Raw genomic sequence first — 20,858 nt, 5'->3', positions numbered from 1 at the left:
AGATGATTGTGTTATTATAAATAAAAATCATAAACTATGTATATAATTATACTGTAGTACATGATTTCAAATCACATATTAATACTGTATGAGGAACCATGTGTTTAAGACATAGGCTTCAAAACTGGCAAACCTAAGTGTGAGACTGAGGATTTGGGAGGATTTCTTAACCACTGAATAACTCAACTTCTCAATATAGACCACAAATAATAACCAATTCCTTCAAAAAGTTATAAAGATTAAATGAGACAGCATACATAAGGAGTTTATACTTAACACATGAGGGCTCAGCATTCAATAAATGATCATAAACCTATCTCCTTATATTAAAAATACTTCTTAAAATCTATTTTACCATCAGATTTTATCTCCAATATCACTAAATAGTTTTCTCACAACCATAAGAATATTTAAATATACTATTTTTTTTCCTGGTCAAAGCTAGTGAAAATGTGTTCCATAGGCACAAAGGAGAAAAAATGTCTTTTTTTCCCCTTTATGCTCAGGCTCTTTTCACACTGGAATACTTTCCCTCTTTCCTCCTGCTCCCTCTCTGCTTTTGTACATACCTAGGCTGGCTACTTAGTATGCATTCATGTTCTCTGCTTTTCTCTGTGAAGTGGAGAACTAAGTAAGCTCTTTCATTATAGAAGGGCAGAATGCCTGTTTTTTTGTCAGCATTTTGAGTGAATAGTGAATTGATATTTATAAATTGAGACTCCATCCATACATGTTATACCATCCATAAATATTATATCATTTATTTTTTTAATATTTATAAATGCTCAGTATAACATTCCTTCACACATTTTTTGTCCTAGAGTACCATGTTTTAGGGAATATTATCATATTCCTCTGTTCTCTGTAAGGTTCACCAGAAAGGAAACTGCCACATGAGAAAAGAGTTTATTGGGGGGAGAGAAAACTGCTAACCCAGATGAAATGGAGGTGTGCAGAGATGAAGGCAAAAGAGAAAAAGAGGATGGGACTTGTGTTGAGCTGGATTATATAGGGAAAGGTAGAGGTAGGACCACAGAGGATAGGGAATTGATCTCAGAGCCTGGGATCCTTGGCTCACAGTCAGGTGATTGACAGGTAATTACTGGTTTCAGGCAGGAAGAGGAAGGGGAGAGGGGCTGTTCTCCTGGACAGACCTAATATTCTCCTTATTTTATCCTATGTTCTGTTGTTATCTAGCTGAAAATTAGGCATCTTCCAGAGGTGTTCATGTTTCAACTCCACTGAAGCAAAACAACCTTTAGAATCTCTTAGAATCATTTTCTGTCCCCTGATCCGAGCCTTACAAGATCTAAATTAGGTAACGTGACTTAAACACTAGCTTGAGATGGACATGTTAAATTATAACACCCTTGTACATCTTCTTGAAGTTCAGAAAATTTAAAAACTAATTTAAGGTATATGTAAAAACTAATGGCTATTCCACAAATTTGTCAAAACAAACTATAAGAGCAAAGTAAAGATGTACTTTCTAGGGCCTGAATGAACTAAAAGTTCCCTAGTTTTGTAACAGTGACCCTTGACTTGAGCTATTCTATGCTGCAGTCAGTCCCTTGCAATCACCAATTTGAAGAAGAAAAGACCACACTCAATGATAACCATTCAGTGATAATCATATGTGAAAGGTAAACTGCCTCTCAAATAAGCAATGTCTTCTTATTACCTTAAAGCAAAAGAACATCTTGTTCCTGTTCTGTTCCAGTAAAAAAGTGACAACTTCTCTGGAACTCATCTTGAGACAAAGGCTGAGCAAATGGTAACCAAGCTGTACCTTTGACTTAGAAATGTTTTAATATGCATATCTTTCTCACCTCCCGGTCCCTGATTCTCCCTATTAAACCTGATGCCAACCTATACCTCTAAAGATGGCTGAAGATGTACTAAAGTACTGTATTCCCATGGCTGCCATGTAATAAACCTTTCTCTGCTCTACACCATGTCTCTTTATTTGGTATATGGGAGTGAATGATCAGACCTAACTTGGGACTCTTGGACTGTGGTCCTGGTGTCTAAAATCTCAGTTTTAAAACAACACAACAACACAGTTCATGAGACTGCAATTTAATGACAGGATGGAATACGAAATCTACAAATTCTTGGAGATTGCACAGGTTTTTCTCAACAATCCATGTATCAATGAAGAGTCTCGAGGAAAATAAATGGATGATTCCCAACTTAAATAATATAATAAAATAAACAATAGCTTGAGAAGCTTGATTTAACACTAGTATTTTTAATAATTATGTAGCAAAAAAGATATTAAAAGGCCATACTAAAGCTACCAACACAACTATGTTTATCACAGTATTATTCATCATAGCTAAGATATGGAACAAAACCCAGATGTCCCTCAGTAGATGAATAGATCAAGAAAATGTGGCATATATATATATATATATATATATATATATATGGAATTCTATGCTTCCATCAGAAAAAATGACAATGCACCATTTGTTAGGAAATGGAAAGACTTGGAAAAAATCATATTAAGTGAAGTAAGCCAGACCCAAAGAAATATAGGTCCCATGGTTTCCCTTATTTGCAATAATTAGTATAGATCTAGGATAATCTTATCACATGAGCAGAAAAGCTCAAAAGCTATGTACACTTGACCATATAAGATAATGCTAAGCAAAACAAACCCCAAGATACAGACACAAGAGGTTTTTCTTTGTCATTGTTTTTTCAATGTACTATGTGATTTTTTTTGTTGTTGTTTTTTGTATGTTCCTCCCCCTATGGTATCCCTGTTGTCACTGTATTTGATTCTGGTGCCCTGCATCTTATATTACATTTATCTAATTTGGGGAGGGGAAGGGGAATAACAAAACGCTGAAACAAGGACACAGGATGACCCATTGCAACAATGGTATTCACAAGACACTATGTTGGAAATGAACTTTACAACTTGGGGGAGCCATTAGGGGGAGGGAGAATTGGGGTAGGTGGGGGAAGGATGGGTAATAGGGGAAAAACAAAGGAAGGGTAATAATGCTAGACAAGAAATGTACTCATTAAAGCCAGGTGCCAATGGCTCACACCTGTAATCCTAGCTACTCAGGAGGCTGAGATCTGAAGATTGAAGTTCAAAGCCAGCCCCGCCAGGAAAGTCCGTAAGACTCTTATCTCCAATAAACCACCAGAAAACCGGAAGTGGTGCTGTGGCTCAAGCGGTAGAGCGACCACCTTGAGCTGAAGAGCACAGGAACAGCACCCAGGCCCAGAGTTCAAGCCCAACAACCGACCCCCCCCCTCCAAAAAAATGTACTCATTACTCATATAACTGTAACCCCTTGGTACAGCATCTTTACAATAAAATAATTTTTTAAAAAGACATTAAGAAGACAGAATGATCACTCAATTTTGTGTGTGTGTGTGTTGGTCCTGGGGCCTGAACTCTGGCCCTGGGCGCTGTCCCTCAGTTCTTCAGCTCAAGGCTAGCGCTCTACCACTTGAGCCATAGCACCACTTCCAGTTTTTTCTGCATATGCGGTGCTGAGGAATCAAACACAGGGCCTCATGTATGCAAGTCAAGCACTCTACCACTGAGCCACCTTCCCAGCCCCCAGAAGTATCACAATAGTAATGTATTTTTAATGAAAAATAGTCTTTACATATTTAGTAGTACAACTTCCATTTTAAAAATACAATAGCCATACTGATGTGGATTTAGCTAACCTTTAAAAAAAAACAGGTTTTGTTTTCCACAGTAACTTCCTTATTCAAAATTTCTCATATTTTACTTTCTTCTATGTAATGTTGAATTTAAAAGGGTGTGAAAAATTCATATTAACAGGGGGAAAGACCCATTATGGAATGTCTCTACAGAAATAGTTCCAATAGTTCCAGTTTTAGTAACCACTTTAACCTATAGCTCTAGGAGTCTTAAAGAAATTTGAGCATTTGGGATTTGTTCATGATGTGACATGATATAATTTGGTCATGACACAAATAGTGTCATCCATGTGTTGAGCACAGAATCATTAAGCTCTGGCCTACATCCTTACCTCTATGCAAATGGTAACCTTAGTGTCAGCCTCTCACTTTGTTTTCACAATGATGACAAGCCTATCACTGACTAGCCAGCTAAATGGCAACACCCCAGTGTCTCATCAAATAATACAGACATGACATGAAACACACTCAATGGAAATAGACTGCAAAAATGTCCAAATTGCATGCAATGATGCTATAACTTACAAAATGAAAAAGATGAGTCGTACTCTCAAGAGACATGGATTTTTAAAAAATGAAAGCCTCATAAGTACACAGGACTATGTGTTTCATTACTTGAATATTCCAAGTATATTTCTGGATCCCCACAGACACTCAATAAATGCATGTCAAGTGAATGAATAAGACAATATAAATTTTAAAAAGGACACCCTTTCTGGTAGATTGTTATTTTCTCTGATCCCTGATTATTCTAGCCTTGTCCTATAAACATATCTGCTTCTTTCTTTCTTTCTTTCTTTCTTTCTTTCTTTCGTTCCTTCCTTTCCTTCCTTCCTTCCTTCCTTCCTTCCTTCCTTCCTTCCTTCCTTCCTTCCTTCCTTCCTTCCTTCCTTTCTTTCTTTCTTTCTTTCTTTCTTTCTTTCTTTCTTTCTTTCTTTCTGCTGTTTTTAGTCATGGGGCTTGAACTTGGGGCCTGGGTGCTGTCCCTAAGATCTTTTTGCTCTACCATTTTAAGCCATAGCATCACTTCCAGTTTCTGGTGGTTAACTGGAGATGAGTATCATGGACTTTCCTACCTGAGCTGGCTTTGAACCACCATCCTCAGATTTCAGCCTCCTAATTGGCTAGGATTACAGACATGAGCCACAGGTGCCCAGCTTGCTTTTGTTTTTTAAAATTGCATTAACTAGTGTATCTAATGGCTCTAAGGGAAATACACACAAAACAAATAAAATTTAACTTAATTTAAGCAAGGGAGAGACATTATAGTAAAAATTATTTTACAAATTCAGGTACTGGAAAATGAGAAGAAAATCCTAGAATAGAATGCCTAAGATGAGCTCTGGGAGCAAGGGTGCCTTCAGGAAAGAAGACATTGACATCTAGGACAAATATTACCTTTCTTCTAATTTTGCCCAGGGTCAACCACATTCCTATGCCATCCAGAAGTATGTTTAAGCAAATAAAGAACAGACTGAGAAGTTTCTCTATATCTGTCATTAAAAGTATTAAACAAAAAAAAAAACAGAAGTGTGCATTTACTGGGCAAGATTTATTTTGTTTTATGCCAAAGTATAAACAAACTTTAACATTTTAGGGGCATTATGAACTAAAGAACGAATGATGAAAAAACAAATAAGATGTTTTCATTTGCTGTTTCAGAACAGGCTACTTGAAAATATATTCACAATAAGTATACATCAGAGCAGAATTTTCTCAAACTGGAGGTTAATTTGAGGGCTGATTATAACCCAACTTTCTTTAAGTAAAAGAATAATTATCATAAGTTTACTAAGGTATGGAATAAATTCTGAGTATCACTAGTGAAGCTGAGGCTAATATCTTATTGATGTTTTCTTTAAACTTTAATAAGAACTCATGCTATCTAGCACATCTGCAGTTATCTGTCTCAATGCTTTTCTATCTAAATACATGCACAAACAAGTAGTATGACTTTTTAGATCATGATAGTCCAGTACAGTCATGTACTATTAAATGAAGATGAAGAATATATCATTGATAGGTATGACTTACATGGCATTAGCCAAATAATAATAATAAATCTGATCAACAAACATTAATGGTAAGCGGGAGAATTTTCCTTAGTAGAATTTCTAACTCTGTATTTTTATACTTGAAAGAAACATATGGTCCAATACTTATAGACTTAGCAGTAGTGGGAGGCCTGTGAAAACTGTTTGCAGCCACAACCTGGAGCACATTTTTAGGACTTCTCTCAGAATTCTTTTAAAGACTTCCATTTTTTAAAAAGTGATAAATATAGATCTGGTGTCCTTTATTCACTTCCATCATTATTCACTATAATCAACATGAATATTAGCTAAAGGATATTTTTTATTTTTACAAAGGGAAATAAACTTCCATCGATCAGTTGTACAACTTATTAAAAAAGAAAGAAAAAGGGGCTGGGAATGTGGCTTAGTGGTAGAGTGCTTGCCTCTAATGCATGAAGCCCTGGGTTCGATTCCTCAGCACCACATAAACAGAAAAGGTCAGAAGTGGTGCTGTGGCTCAAGTGATAGAGTGCTAGCCTTGAGCACAGAGAGGCTCAAGGCAGTGTCAAGGCCCTGAGTTCAAGCTCTAGGACTGGTAATAGATAGATAGATAGATAGATAGATAGATGAATTTTTAAAAAGAAAGAAAAAATCTTACCTTTTAAATTTTTTATTGCACCAATTATAGAAATGGTTTTTCAAAAACTATAACTAGATGTTCAGGAATCCTGTTTGCTTTGGCTGCTCTCACATTTTCAAATATCATTTCTTTGACCATATAACCATATTGCCTCAGGGTCCCAGTGGCTTGTGCTTATAATCCTAGTTACTCAGGAGACTGAGATCTGAGGATCATAGTTTCCAGCCAGCCCATGTAGAAAAGTTCAAGAGACTCTTATCTCCAATTAACCAGCAAAACAAAAAAACAGAAGTGGAGGTGAGCCTCAATGGTAGAATGTAAGTTTTGAGTGAAAAACCTAAAGGATAGACCCTGGCCCCGAATTCAAGCCCCTGTACCAGCACACACACACACACACACACACACACACACACACACACACACACACACACACACACACACACACACACACACACACACTGCCTTCTGAGACTGCCAGATATCAATATTGTAAACATCTGTCTATAGAGTATGCTTATAATTCTGACTACTCCAGATTCCAACCCAGAGACAAAGACAAAGACAAAAACAAAGATAGCAAGGCAAAGAAAAATATGATGTGAGAAGGAAAGTAGAGGCCAATTTATACCTTGGTTCAGGAGTCTAGATATTGGCATTCCAGATATTGACATTGCCCCATATTACAATTAATATGAGGATTAATCAGAAAAATAGAAGCACTGTGTTACTTTCTCCACCCCCGACCCCAGAAGAAAAGATGAGACAGGCATAGGGCAGAGACTATGTCTATTTTACCTCTAAAGAAAGAAATACATTTTCTGTGGTTAGTGATGTTTATGCTTTGATATCCTTCCATTGTATGAACTGAGAAGGGCTGTTGCAATGTGTTCACATGGTGAAATGTGAAAAATTTGCAAGTGTAGTCATAATCCAAGTAAAAACATTCCCCAACAGAACTTATGGCAAAGTGTAGGAATTGCTACAAGTAGATTTAGCTCAGAGACAGCTGACTTGAGACTATTTCAAATTTGGGTTTTCTTGGAATATTTATGGAGTATGTAGTCACTCTAACAGTACTTCAGGTTTTTGTTTTTGTTTTTATTTTTGCTGTTTTGCTTGCTTTGTTTTTAAGGAGAAACAAGGTTTAATAGAATGCTGATGTAAGACACAGTAGGCAGCTATCTAGCCAAAGAGAAACAGCAACCTATAATTACGTTGTGGTGGTGGTGGTATGGTGATGGTATATGTGTGTGTGTGTACACGCACAAACGTGTGCATGTGCATGTATGTATGCATACTACTACCGGGGTTTGAACTCAGGGTCTCATGCTCTTACTCAGCTTTTTTACTCACAAATGTTTCTCTATCTCTTGAGCCACCTCTCTACTTCATGTTTTTTGCTGGTCAACTGGGGATGAGTGTCTCATGGATTTGCCTGCCCTGGCTGGCTTCAAACTATGATTCTAAGATCTCCACCTCCTGAGCAGCCAGAATTATAGGCATGAGCCATACTATAGATTATAATTAAAAGTTTTAACGTAGGAATGGCTCCCAGTATTGCCCTCAGTTCATTCATAGCATCAGGGTAAGCTGTGACCCAAAAGAAAAATGTTCAGAGTTTGTATCAAGTTTCATACATGTCTTATAGTAGTAAGAAATATGGTAGCAGAGAAGGCTAAGTTTGAAATATATGGAACTAGAAGCTAGAGTAGACATTATATGTGTAGACTGTATTACAAGTGTTAAATTTAGTTCTCTTCAATAGTAAACAAAACAGAAGTTCTCTTCTTCAGAATTTGACAAATGTCTCTTGTATACCATATACTTTTCTACATTTTTTATGAGAACCAGATAAAACAGAAAGAATGTAATGACTTTATAAATGTGGCAAATAATCCTTAGCAGAAGTATAGAAGCATAGTTGAATACATAGTGTTTGTTTATGTATCTCAAAGTTTTATGAATGTATTCATAAAAGATTTTAATTTCTTGCTGACATGATATAAAATAACAAAGATAATACAGGACTCAATATACTACAACAATGAAGGCAATCATTGTTATTATTATTATTATATCAGTCATGGGGCTTGAACTCTGGGCCTGGACACTGTCCCTCAGTTCTTCAGCTCAAGGCAAGCGCTCTACCACTTGAGGCACAGAGCCACTTTCTGGTGGTTAACTGGAGATAAGAGTCTCATGGACTTTCCTGCCCGGGCTGGCTTTGAACCATGACCCTCAGATCTCAGCCTCCTGAGTAGCTTGGATTACAGTGTGAGCCACCAACGCCCAGCCCCATGATAATTATTAAGATGTTTATGGGCTGGGAAGGTGGCTCAGTGGTAGAGTGCTTGCCTTGCATACATGAGGCCCTGAGTTCGATTCCTTAGCACCACATAAGCAGAAAAAGCTAGAAGTGGCACTGGGGCTCAAGTGGTAGAACACTAGCCTTGAGCTAAAGAGTTGAGGGACAGCGCCCAGGCCCAGAGTTCAGGCCCCAGAACCAACAACAACAACAACAACAACAACAACAAAGATTTTAAATTCTTCAAATTTTTCTGATTACATTTGAAAGAAACTTGAAAGACAAGTTTTCTTAAACTTAAAAAGTTAAAAGTTTGGGGCTGGGAAGGTGGCTCAGTGGTAGAGCGCTTGCCTTGCATGCAAGGCCCTGGGTTCGATTCCTTAGTACCACATAAGCAAAAAGAAAAAACCCGGAAGTGCTAGCCAGAAGCGCTAGCCTTGAGCTGAAGAGCTGAGGGACAGCGCCCAGGCCCAGAGTTCAGACCCCATGACCGGACACCCCCCCAAAAAAAAGTTAAAAGTTAGCTGGACCTCAACACAAAAGTCCCTGTGAGATTCTTATCTCCAATTAACCACTCAAAAACTGGTAATGGCACTATGGCTCAAAGTGGTAGAGTGCTAGTCTTGAGCAAAAGAGCTCACTCAAGGACAGTCCCAGGCCCTGAATCCAAGCCCATGACTAACAAAAAAAAAAAAAAAAAAAAGAGTTAAATGGTGACGTGCTAGCCAGTGAGTGAAAGAGTCAGTTAACAAGGTCAAGTCCCAGTCGTGGAAAAAAAATTTTTTTTGACATTCATGTAGAGAACTATCTTCTATTTTAGTTCTAAACAAATTTATATTATTTTTGTATTAAAAGATGCTCAAAAAGTATGTAAACATAAATATATAAGAAATATTATAGAGTTATATCAGACAATGTTACTAAAAACCCTGTAACAGGGGCTGGGAAGGTGGCTCAGTGGTAGAGTGCTTGCCTTGCAAGCATGAGGCCCTGGGTTCGATTCCTCAGCTTTTTCCTAAGCAGAAAAAGCCTGGTGGCGCTGTGGCTCAAGTGGTAGAGCGCTAGCCTTGAGCTGAAGAGCTGAGATACAATGCCCAGGCCCAGAGTTCAGGCCCCACAACCGACCAAAAAACAAAAACACCCTATGACATGTTTTTCTGGTTTTCAAATTTCAATGGCATTCCTCAGCTTTGAAAAAAATCATAATTTCTTTACTTTATTCTTTTTTTTTTGGTCCGGTTGTGGGGCCTGAACTCTGGGCCTGGGCACTGTCCCTCAGCTCTTCAGCTCAAGGCTAGCACTCTATCACGTGGGCCACAGCGCCACTTCCGGCTTTTTTTTTTTTTTCTGCTTATGTGGTGCTGAGGAATCAAACTCAGGGCCTCATGCATGCAAGGCAAGAGCCACCTTCCCAGCCCTTCTCTATTCATTTTCATATCCAGTTGTGGCTTATAATTGCTCTTTTGCTTAATAAGGATCCTCCGAATTATACAAGTCCCAGATCACAGGACCTGTTTCTGTAGTGTGCCTATCTCAGAACCTGGTACACTGGGTGTTTGTTGGAAGAATCACTCTGTTCTAAGGAATCCGCTATCTTGTGCTGAGAGTTCTTTACTATATTCAGCTCACCAACTTGACCAGTTTGGGAGGCATGATGGTACCATACTTCCAAAAAAGAGATCTTGAACTCAGCTTATGAGGTGCCAAGATGGCATTGGCAGGAGAAAATGAATCTATGGACTGTTATTGTGTACTATTTTGTAGTCAAACAATATTTTTTCTTATGAAAGTAGCATTTTCACTCTTGAAAGCTACTGAAAGCTTCCTGTATTCAAAGAGTATGCAAATGCGTTTTCATGTGCTTGAAAATTTATTTCTTTGAGTTATGTTTCTCATTTGAAGAAAACAGTATTCTTCCAACATTGTAAAATGTATAATGTAAAACATATGTGGTTAGGATTACACCAAGTCTCAAAATATCAATGTTTGGAAGTGAATGGAATGTTCCATATAGAGTTCCAAGTTAAAATATTAACTTGAATTAACATGCACATTTGTTACCTGATATTGTTATTCTATTCATGTTCCCATTTGACAGTATTTCCAGACTAAAGTGATATTTAACCACAGAATTTCTATGTTGCTTCATTTCCATCAAGTGCTAAAAGTCTAGGAAGTGTTCTTTACTAAAGGCAAAGTCTAGATACATGGTTGGGCTAATTGCTTTATGATGAAGCTGTGTCTAAGGTCCCCTATCCATCAGAGGTAGTCTTTGCTCCAGGTACTATGGAAAAGAATAGAGCTGTGTGATATCTATAGGGACTGGCAATAGATTCACCTAAACAAGTGCTGTCATGGGACAGCAGAATGAAATACTCCACATGGGAGAAAATATATAACTTAAAGGTCTGCAGTTTAGAAGGCCAAATAGACAGAGTTGCCATCAGACATGACTCTCAGCATTCAACAGTCACATGGAGGACATCTAGAGATTGATACCAGTCTCTGGGAAGGGTTGATGGTAGAGAATAAGAACAGAATAGGATTCTGCTAAGTAGGGAGGCAGATCCGTGCTACAGGGAGCAAAGTAGGATTAACTAATATGAAGCATATGCAGGTAGATAAATTAAATGGGCCTTGCACAATAAGACTAAGTTGGAAGTTGGGAGGATTGTCAGAGCTAGCAACAAAGGTGAATTGATGCTAACTCACACAGTATTAGTGTACAGCCTCAAAAATCTCTTCTATTTAAGGCCAGAATTGGAGAGTAGGATAAATTGAGCTCCTGATTAGTACAAACTAAACTTTGCTAAGGGAAGACTGAAGCATGTAGAGATTTAGAACCAGGTATACTTGCTGCTAATGCACCAAAGAAATGTCCTGGCAGTCCTTCTGCCTTGGCCTCCCAAGTGCTGGAATCTCCAATGTGTACTACTGTGACTGGCTTTCATCCTAGCATTTCAGTTCCTTATGGGTGGAGACATACATGAAGCATTGCTAGAATCTAGGTTCTTATACCCCCAACTACCAATTTTCTTCTCTGAAAATCAACAATAACCCTAGGCCATGGATATGGTACAAGCTTTACCAACTACATGAAGAAAAGAAACTGGAACTTACTAAGTTTTAAGGTAATTAACTAACAAATAATTCTAAGCCTGGAAACAATGTACAAATCTTGAAGTAGTTAAATCTCTATAAGGCACTCTTATATGTCCTCCAAACTCACACCAATGATATACTAAATTCTACAATACTATCTCAAATGTGGCCAAAGAAGATAAAGAAAAAGGAAGGTACAGCGCTAGAGTACAGCGCTAAGGCATACAAAGAGCAGTGGTTCCCAGAGAAATAGAACCAGAGGCAACCAGATTTGACAAACAAGAAACTCATCACTACTAAGGCAGGCATTTCTCTTTTGTTTTTCTAATAGGATATAATATGAGCTGTGGACCAATGTCCACAGAATTGTGGTTTACTTTCTCTTCTTTTCTTTTTTGTTTTTTTTTGGTCCGGTCGTGGGGCCTGAACTCTGGGCCTGGGCACTGTCCCTCAGCTCTTTAGCTCAAGGCTAGCGCTCTACCACTTGAGCTACAGCGCCACTTCTGCCTTTTTTCTTTTTGCTTATGTGGTGCTGAGGAATCGAACCCAGAGCCTCATGCATGCAAGGCAAGCGCTCTACCACTGAGCCACCTTCCCAGCCCCCTTTCTCTTCTTTTCTAATGATAGTTTTAATTTTACTTATCCTGTTCCTTTACTATTATTGTACTTTATACATGTTTTGGGTAGAAAATTTATCTTTTAGCCATGGTCCCTGTGTCAGAAGAAACCAAATTCAAACCTGATAGGGAACCTAAACTTAGAGCTGAATATAGTTATTGGCTGGGACTTAGCATTGTTTCCCCTTAGGGAGAAAATAATTTTGTCTCATGGGCAGGACACTTTTTAGATTGTGTGAATAGAAGATATAGAACTTGAATAAACACTTAAAATACTGTTGACTCCACTCCTTTTTTTAACTTAAAGATCCCTACTAAGCCAGGAGCTGGGGGCTCATGCCTGAAATCCTAGCTATTCAGGAGGCTGAATTTGAGGATCATGGTTCAAAGCCAGCCTGGGCAGAAACGTCCATGAGACTCTTATCTCTAACTAATCACAGAAAAAGCCACAAGTGGTACTTTGGCTCAAGTGATAGAATGCTAACCTTAAATAAAAGCAGCTTAGGGACAGTGCCCAGGCCCAGAGTTCAAGGCCTAGGACAGGAAAAAAAATTTTTTTAATAAAAATAAAAAGTGAAGTTCTTTACTGTGTTCAGGTACTAACTTAGTGTTTATGTGCTTCAGAAGATATTCATCACTCTCAGGAAGTAAATCCTTACTGGTCTAGGTCAAGTAAGATTCTCTATTCAAGTAGGCATGGTGCTGGACACCTAGAATCCTAGCACTGTCAATTTGAGGTCAGCTTGGATTACATAACAAGACCCTATGTCAAAAATAAATATATTCTTTCATTTCCTGATGGTAATTGTTTTGGACATGGTTATGTTGAGCAATGAACCAAAAGAAAAAGTCTGTTGAAATCTTCTGGTAAAGGTTTCTCTATTTTTTTCAAAAGTCATAGTTACTATCTGTGTGGTGACTTTCAGCACATCAGGTTGTGATGCTATAGCTTTCTGGTGACAATGAAGAGAACTGTATAGTGAATATGAGGCTGACATGATAAGGAGGAAAACAACAGAAAAAGAGTCTTTCAGACACTGGATTAAATGCCTTAAAGCCTTTCTGTCTCAGGATCTCTTACTATGTATAATAAAAAAAAAAAATCTTGGGTTGAGAAGGTGGCTTAGCGGTAGAGTGCTTGCCTTGCATGCCTGAGGCCCTGGGTTCGATTCCTCAGCACCACATAAGCAAAAAGAAAAAAGCCGGAAGTGGCGCTGTGGCTCAAGTGGTAGAGCGCTAGCCTAGAGCTGAAGACCTGAGGGACAGCGCCCAGGCCCAGAGTTCAGGCCCCACGACCAGACCCTCCCTCCCCCCCAAAATTCTTATTTCTTCTTTATTCTCTCTCTCTCTTTTTTTTTTTTTGTCTAATTGTGGGGCTTGAACTGGGCCTGAGCACTGTCTCTGAGCTTCTTTTACTCAAAGCTAGCAATCTACTACTTGAGCCACAGTGCCGTTTCTAGCTTTTTCTGAGTAGTTTATTGGAGATGAAAGTCTCATGGACTTTCCTGTTCCATCTGGCTTCAAATCATAATCCTCAGATCTCAGCCTCCTGTGTAGGTAGGATTACAGGTGTAAGCCACCAGTGCCTTGCTAAATCCTATTTAAGTCTATTAAAATTGAAAATGTCTTTTTTTTATAGTTCAAAACATCCTCATGGATATATATCTGACTTATCCTTTGACTTTTACCTGGCTAATATTTTTAAATATGAACTCTCATAGAGGCCATTCATTGAGGCTGAAGCCTATACATTAACTTAAACATTATGTTCAAGTGTACATTTTTACAGCATGAATATATTTATTCAGTTATAGCACATGAATATTAATTCAGTGTTCCAGCATCTGTTATAGGTTGAATGTAACTCTTTCCATCAACAAAATTTGTAAAGTCTCATGTCTCTGAAGTGAAAAATACATTTATTCAGTCACACCACATGAATACTAACTTGGTGTTTTAGAATATATTATATGCAATGTTATAGGTCAAAATTCATATGTTGAAATTCTAAAATGGAAGTGTCTCAGAATATTCATCTATAGGTTTTTACATAGGTAATAAAATTAAAATTAGGTTAAGTGGAAGAAATTTGGACAAGAATATAAAGAGACATAGAGGAACCAGCCAAAAAAAAAAACACAGAAGAATGCATGAAATGGATTCTTCCCTCAGAGCCTACACAAACCAGGCTGATGGCAAATGTACCTCAAACTAGAGATCCTAGAACAGTGAAACAATATGTATTTAATTGTTTTAGCCACTTAGTTTTTGACACTGTGTTATGAAACCCTAGCAAACTAAGATTTCTGACATTGCTTCGAGGAAGAAAGAAGAATTTTTCTTTCTTAATAAGTTTAGCAAACAGTATATATCCAATGGTACAATGTTATTCATTTATTCAAGTTAATTTGACAAGCACTATACTAGTTGACACTTGTCCTAGCTTTGGCCAAATACCTTAGAGAATAACTTACAAGGAAGGAAGATTTATGTTACTCACAGTTTAAGGAAGTTCAGTCCATGTTCACTTGTCCCCATGTACTTGGGCAGAACATCCTATCAGTAGGAGAGTGTGGTGAAGAGCTACTCACATCAGGGTGATAGGAAACAGAGACTAAGAGTGAATTGGGAAAACTAGTGTAACTTTCAAAGGCTGACCCTTAGTGATCTATTTCCTCCAGGTAGGCCATACCTCCTAAAGCTTCTAGAATCTCCCAAAATAAACTACCCACTGAAAAACAAACACTCAAATATATGAACCTGTGGGAGACATTCATATTCAAAGTATAACATTCTGTCCTTGGTCCCCAAAGTCTCATGGCCATCTCATATGTAAAATGCATTTAGTCCATCTCCAAGACTCCCCAAAGTCTTAACAGGTCTCCATTCCAACTTAGGCTCTGTCTTCACAGCTTCAAATATTACCCTCTCAGGGTCTGCCTGTAGGGATCCTGATGCTGCCACACGTGCATGGCTATCTGTCCCTGGTCTTCCTTTTAAATCTGGGAAGAAGCCTTCATGGTCCTGCATTGGGAATGAACTATGTCAAAAACATGGATAGACATATGTCTGTCTATGGAATCTTTCCACAATGTCAACAATAACAACAAATGCACAAGCTATATCAATTCCAATTTTTTTTTGCGTTAACTTACCAAGTACCACTGAAGTCAGTTAGTCTAGGCCTGTGGCAACACAGGTTCTTTTCTTTTTTCCCCCCAAAGATTTCTTTATTGAGATTAAGTAACTATATAAATTTCACAGTACTGTGGCGTAGTTATACTTAGCCAAAGTCACAAACACATTTTAACCTTTACAATGATAATCATCATCTTTCTAATCTGCAAAGCTTATGAACTCTATGAACATTAACAATAAAACTGTTTCTTCCAGATCAGGTGATATATACATTTCTTTCCTTTTGCTTATTATCAGCTGTCTCCTCTTTCTCTCTCATTCCCTCCCTCCTATCGCTGCCCTTGAGTTGCTTAGTTCACTTTCATCAATGTCCAGTGCAGCTGATGGACCCCTCTGCTGTACTTTTTCACCCACTTTCAAATAATTCTCTTCCTTCCTCCAAGCTTCCCTCAGAAGGCAACACAGGTTCTTTAGTACAATATTAATTACTAGTATTAACTCTCAGATCACAATTCACAGTGATGTAAAGATTACAGAATAACTAGAAAGGAGGAGAGAGGGAGCAGAGGCTAAGGTAGAGAACAGATAAAATATAGTCTCTGCAGATACTCAAATAAGCTATTAGTAACCACTTAGACACAACTGGGACTGATTTCAGGCAGACTGATTTCAAATACAGAGCCATTCAGAACTATTGGATCCTGAGGAACAGTAATGAGTAAATCATGTTAAGCAGGGATTTAGCTGAGCTGAAGCCCTAGGAACAGAGATGTGCTTGTGGTCTGTTGATCCTTGATGCTTACATCATATGGTCTAATAACCAGTTGGTGCCCTGGAACCCCAGTACTAGGAATCCCTCCTTTTATATAATTCAGGTGAAATAGCTGATGTTTTCGATATAATTTGATATATTCGCTGATGTAATTGTCACAAATGTAATATCAGTTTGTGCCTCATGGTGTGCTGACAGATGGTAGTTGTTTACTTGCATAAAAACAAGTGTAAAGTCATTCTTGTTTTAATCAACCTTACATCTGGCATGAGAAGAATTCAGGCAAGATGAGAATACAGTAAAAGTGATAGAAAAATTTAGTAGGCCAGAAACAGGAAGAGAAAGAGATTAACATAGCATGGGAAGAGTGCACTTCAGCCCATTTTCAGCCATCTTCCTCTGTCTTTTGGGGTACAAAGAGGGTTAAATAGGGGGACTTGGGAGCAGTTAGTGAGAAGATATGCATAGTTAAAACAGTCCAAGTCAGGTTCTGAGGTGATGGCAGGTAGTCCAATAAACCATTGCCTCGGGATTTGTCAAATGTGGTCTTGTTAGCAACAAAAGTCTTTAACACTTGATAGTTAGTCCAGCTTTTCCTAAATTCCAAGATGGCAGAAAAGTGACTGCCAGAAAGAATGGCTTTGGAGCACTAAGTTGTTTTCCATCCCACTCCATCAGCCTATGGGGCAGAGTCACTGTTCCAAGGGTGGGAGAAGTTTACTGAATTACATTTGATCTCCAGGGCATAGTTGTACTGGCACCGGTAGGTATACTAAAAATATATTGTTTTAGAACTATTCGTTGACCCACTTCAGCCTGGAATGAATATAATGGTTAATCCTTAGGTGAGTGGAGTCTTCAGAAATCCCTTCTTGCATGAAATATCATGACCTTGATGGCCACATAGGATGGTCATCTGTAAACTGGAAAGTTTAATTACAAGGTTTTTTTTCACCCCCAGAGATCCTGTCCCATTGCTTACACAATAGGTAGCTCAACTGCTACCTACATCAGAATGGTTTGGGTTAAAACTATTGCTTTACACAGGTCAGGAGTAGGAACAGCCTAGCATCATTCCCTCCTATCCCAGTGCAGAAGGCTTGAGTTCTTTTTAATTCCACATATCTCTTTTACAACCATATTCTCTTTACTCACAACTTTCAACTCTCTCCTTTTCTAGTCATACTTCATGTTTTTCAAATCCTTCTGCTTTGCTTTTTGCACCCAATTCTCATTAGAAAATCTGGTTAAAAGCAGCCAGCAAGCCGGGTGCAAGTGGCTCACACCTGTAATCCTAGCTACTCAGGAGGCTGAGATCTGAGGATTGCAGTTCAAAGCCAGCCCAGGCAAGGAAAGTCCTTAGACTCTTATCTCCAATTAAGCACCAGAAAACTGGAAGTGGTGCTGTGGCTCAAGTGGTAGAGCGCTTGCCTTGAGCTGAAGAGCTCAGGGACAGTGCCCAGGTCCAGAGTTCAAGCCCCACAACCAAAAAAAAAAAAAAAAAAAAGCAGCTAGCAGTAACCTTGAATGTTATGCTGTTTTAAAATTATCTTTAGAAAATTAATGAGTTTATTTGTTTCTAATTCAGCATCATTCAAAGTTTTGCACACAAAATGTAAACAAATTCTTTGCTAGAGTGTAATATGAATAGCCTCTAATCCAATTCCCTATACAGTATTAGCTCCCATGGAAAAACTCAAGAGCCTGACATTTACTGTTCATATTCCAACAGGCATTCTCATCTTCTGATCTCCCAAAGGAATTCCCATTTCTAGCCTGCTGCTCCATATTTCTAAATTTCTCTCAAAAATACAAACCAGTTTCAAAAGCTTAAGAACTAGCTTGGTTAGGCCTATCTAATCACAACAATCCCACTTCTCTGGTATCGATTTTCTGTATTAGTTTCTTTTTTCATTGTTGTGACTTAATACCTGAAAGAAAAACATAAAAGAAGGAATTTTTTTCATGGTATATATGATTAGAGTCATTACTGGGTGTGTTTTATTTTTCTTCTCTGATCATAACTAGGAAGTCGACTCACATTTACTTCACCCAGGAAACAGCAGACTCACTGCTGAGACCAACAGCTAGGTTCCTTTCCCTGCCAGCTCACTTTGGGGCAAATTGTCATGTGCTATAAAATTTCTCCCAATTCAGCTCAATTCTCCCAATTCTCTCAATTCATCCTCCCCCCCAAAAAAAAAAATTGTGCAACTCTTACCAACTAAGTGGTTATAACACAACTAATGTTTAATTTTTATTTAAAGTCTATCCATCCTGAGTTTTAAGTTTTTCTTAATCATATAACCTATCCCCATTGGCAGGAAGCCATAGCTTCCTTTGAGGTTTTCCAAAAAAGACTTATGTAAATGTATGCCTGATTTTAGATGATTATGACTTTGGTTTTATCTTCTCATGGTTATAATTTTTAAAAGATAAATACATGAAAATGTCATCTGGATGTTGGTAGCTCACTCTGGTAATCCTAACTAGTCATGAGGCTAAGATCTGAGGATTGCAGTCCAAAGCCAGTCCAGGCAGAAAAGTCTGATGCACTCTTATCTCCAATTAACCAACAAAAAAGCTGAACTGGAGGTATGGTTCAAATGGCAGGGCAGACCCCTTGAGCAAAATGGTTGAGCAGTAAGAGTACAAGGCTCTGAGCTCAATCCATGGTACTAGCATTTTTTTAAAAAATGCAATTTTGGGTTTAGATGTGAGACTTAAATAGGAGAGTACTTGCAAGCCCAAGGCTCTGAGTTCAGTCCTCAGTAGCACAAAATAAAGAAACAAAAGAAACCTATACCATTTAGCTATACATGGTGCATTCTTATTATACTTGCTACTCAGAAGGTAAAGGAGGGAGGATTGCAATTTAGAGTGATCCTATCTCAGAAACAAGGATGGAGGACTGGGCTAGAGTGGTAGATAGAGTACTTCCCTAGCATGCACTGAAGCCTGGGTTCAATGAGGTAGCTAATCAGAAAAATTAAGCAAGAAAAATGTTTTCTTTTAGTTTATAATTAGATTGCATTTATCATGTTGATTCATGGATTGAAAGATATTGATTTCTTTCACCTGAAAAAGTAGGGTGAAATGTAATATTTAATAACTTAAAATATTTCATTTCTTGGATAGACCTAGAACAAATCATGTGAAGTGAGGTCTCAAAAAGACAAACTGGGACATATGTGGAAACTAGATCTAAAATATAACTGGACATGTTTTCTCTCATATGTGGAAAGTAGATCTAAAATATAACTGGACATGCCCCAGTGTACATTAATACACAAAGAGTCAGACCAAAGGAGGATGCCCTTAGGCGAGGAACACAAAGATGTACCTTCGCTGAACATTTAAAATACTATTTATCAAAACAAATTCCAGGAAACAGAAACATGGTGGGGCTTTTTGTTATTATTGTTTTTGTTGTTGGGAGAGATGTTTGTTTTTGCTTTAGGGTTTTTGGAAGGGAGGGAGGAAAGGTGAACAGATGCAATCATGCTATTCAGTATACCCTATGAGGAATATAAACTATGTAAACTTGTGGACAGGAATGGGAGGGAAAAACTGGGGGACATTGTCCAAAAAAAGAAAAGTACTCATTAACTGACTTATGAAATGGTAATCCCGTGTACAATATCTTAATAACAATAAAATTATATTTTAAAATATTACATTCCTGAGTTGAAATGATGTCAATCTTAAAACTACTTACATTGAATTTTGGTAGGTTGTCAGTTCTTAGATTTAAAATCTATCCATGATTTAATTTTTTTAAGTGAGCAAAATATGTATTTATCTTGCCTTATTTCCACATTTAATAAGACTTCACACTTTGGAATCTGCCAAATAAAACTAGTAGTTCTGTTTCTAGAATTTTCCCAATAATGTGTACTGTAAATAACATGTAATTGTATTTCAAAAAAGCTATTTTACTCAAATGAAGAGAAAAGTTAAAGAAATATAGTCTATGAGGAATTTAAATAAGAGGGCTCACAAATATCTTATTGTTGAACATAACAGAAGAAACTAAATTTAAGAGAATAAACCATAGGAAATTGGTAATATCCTAGAAACAGACTTTCAGGTTTGGAAGTGAGCTCAACCATTATCAAGTCACAAATGAGGTTATCTCATTTGAGGCTTACTGAGATTCAGTATTTGCCCAAAGTCTCAGAGTCAGAGGAACTTCCAGGAATATGCCAAAGAAGCTCTGACCCCAGTCTTTCCTTAACAATGGTGACCACCACCCAGCAGTAACCTTAATAGTTTGCATCAGCATCAAAGTCCTTTCTAAAGAGATCTAATTCTATTGGTGATATAGGCGAGAGATTAACAAATGTTTTCCTATACATTTCAGGCCTCGCAGGCCACTAACAGTCTTTTATTTGTAGTTCTTTTTTATTTGTAATTCTTTCAAAATATAAAAACATTCTTAGCTTGAGTCCCATGGAAGTACAGATTTGGCCAGATTTGGTCACTGAGAAATAAGTTTGTCAGCCAGGTGCTGGTGGTTCACGCCTGTAATCCTAGCTACTCAGGAGGCTGAGATCTGAGGATCGTGGTTCAA

The 20,858-nt window shown here is 37.9% G+C and overlaps 1 non-coding gene and 1 pseudogene across 1 annotated transcript; one reads left to right on the top strand and one right to left on the bottom strand.

Annotated features, from left to right (window-relative positions):
• The window catches only part of LOC122117458, a 69,448-nt pseudogene extending 51,375 nt beyond the window's left edge, over positions 1 to 18,073 (bottom strand).
• On the top strand, positions 9,600 to 9,672 carry Trnaa-ugc. The gene has a single exon. It is a non-coding gene; the product is annotated as a tRNA-Ala (tRNA).
• Positions 18,074 to 20,858: the final 2,785 nt, after the last annotated feature.

The sequence above is a fragment of the Dipodomys spectabilis genome, unplaced genomic scaffold, assembly GCF_019054845.1.
Source record: "Dipodomys spectabilis isolate Male_0828 unplaced genomic scaffold, ASM1905484v1 ptg000141l, whole genome shotgun sequence".
NCBI classification, from domain to species: Eukaryota; Metazoa; Chordata; class Mammalia; order Rodentia; family Heteromyidae; genus Dipodomys; species Dipodomys spectabilis.
The sequence above is the reverse complement of the archived record's forward strand: the minus strand, read 5'-3'. Positions and strand labels throughout refer to the sequence as shown.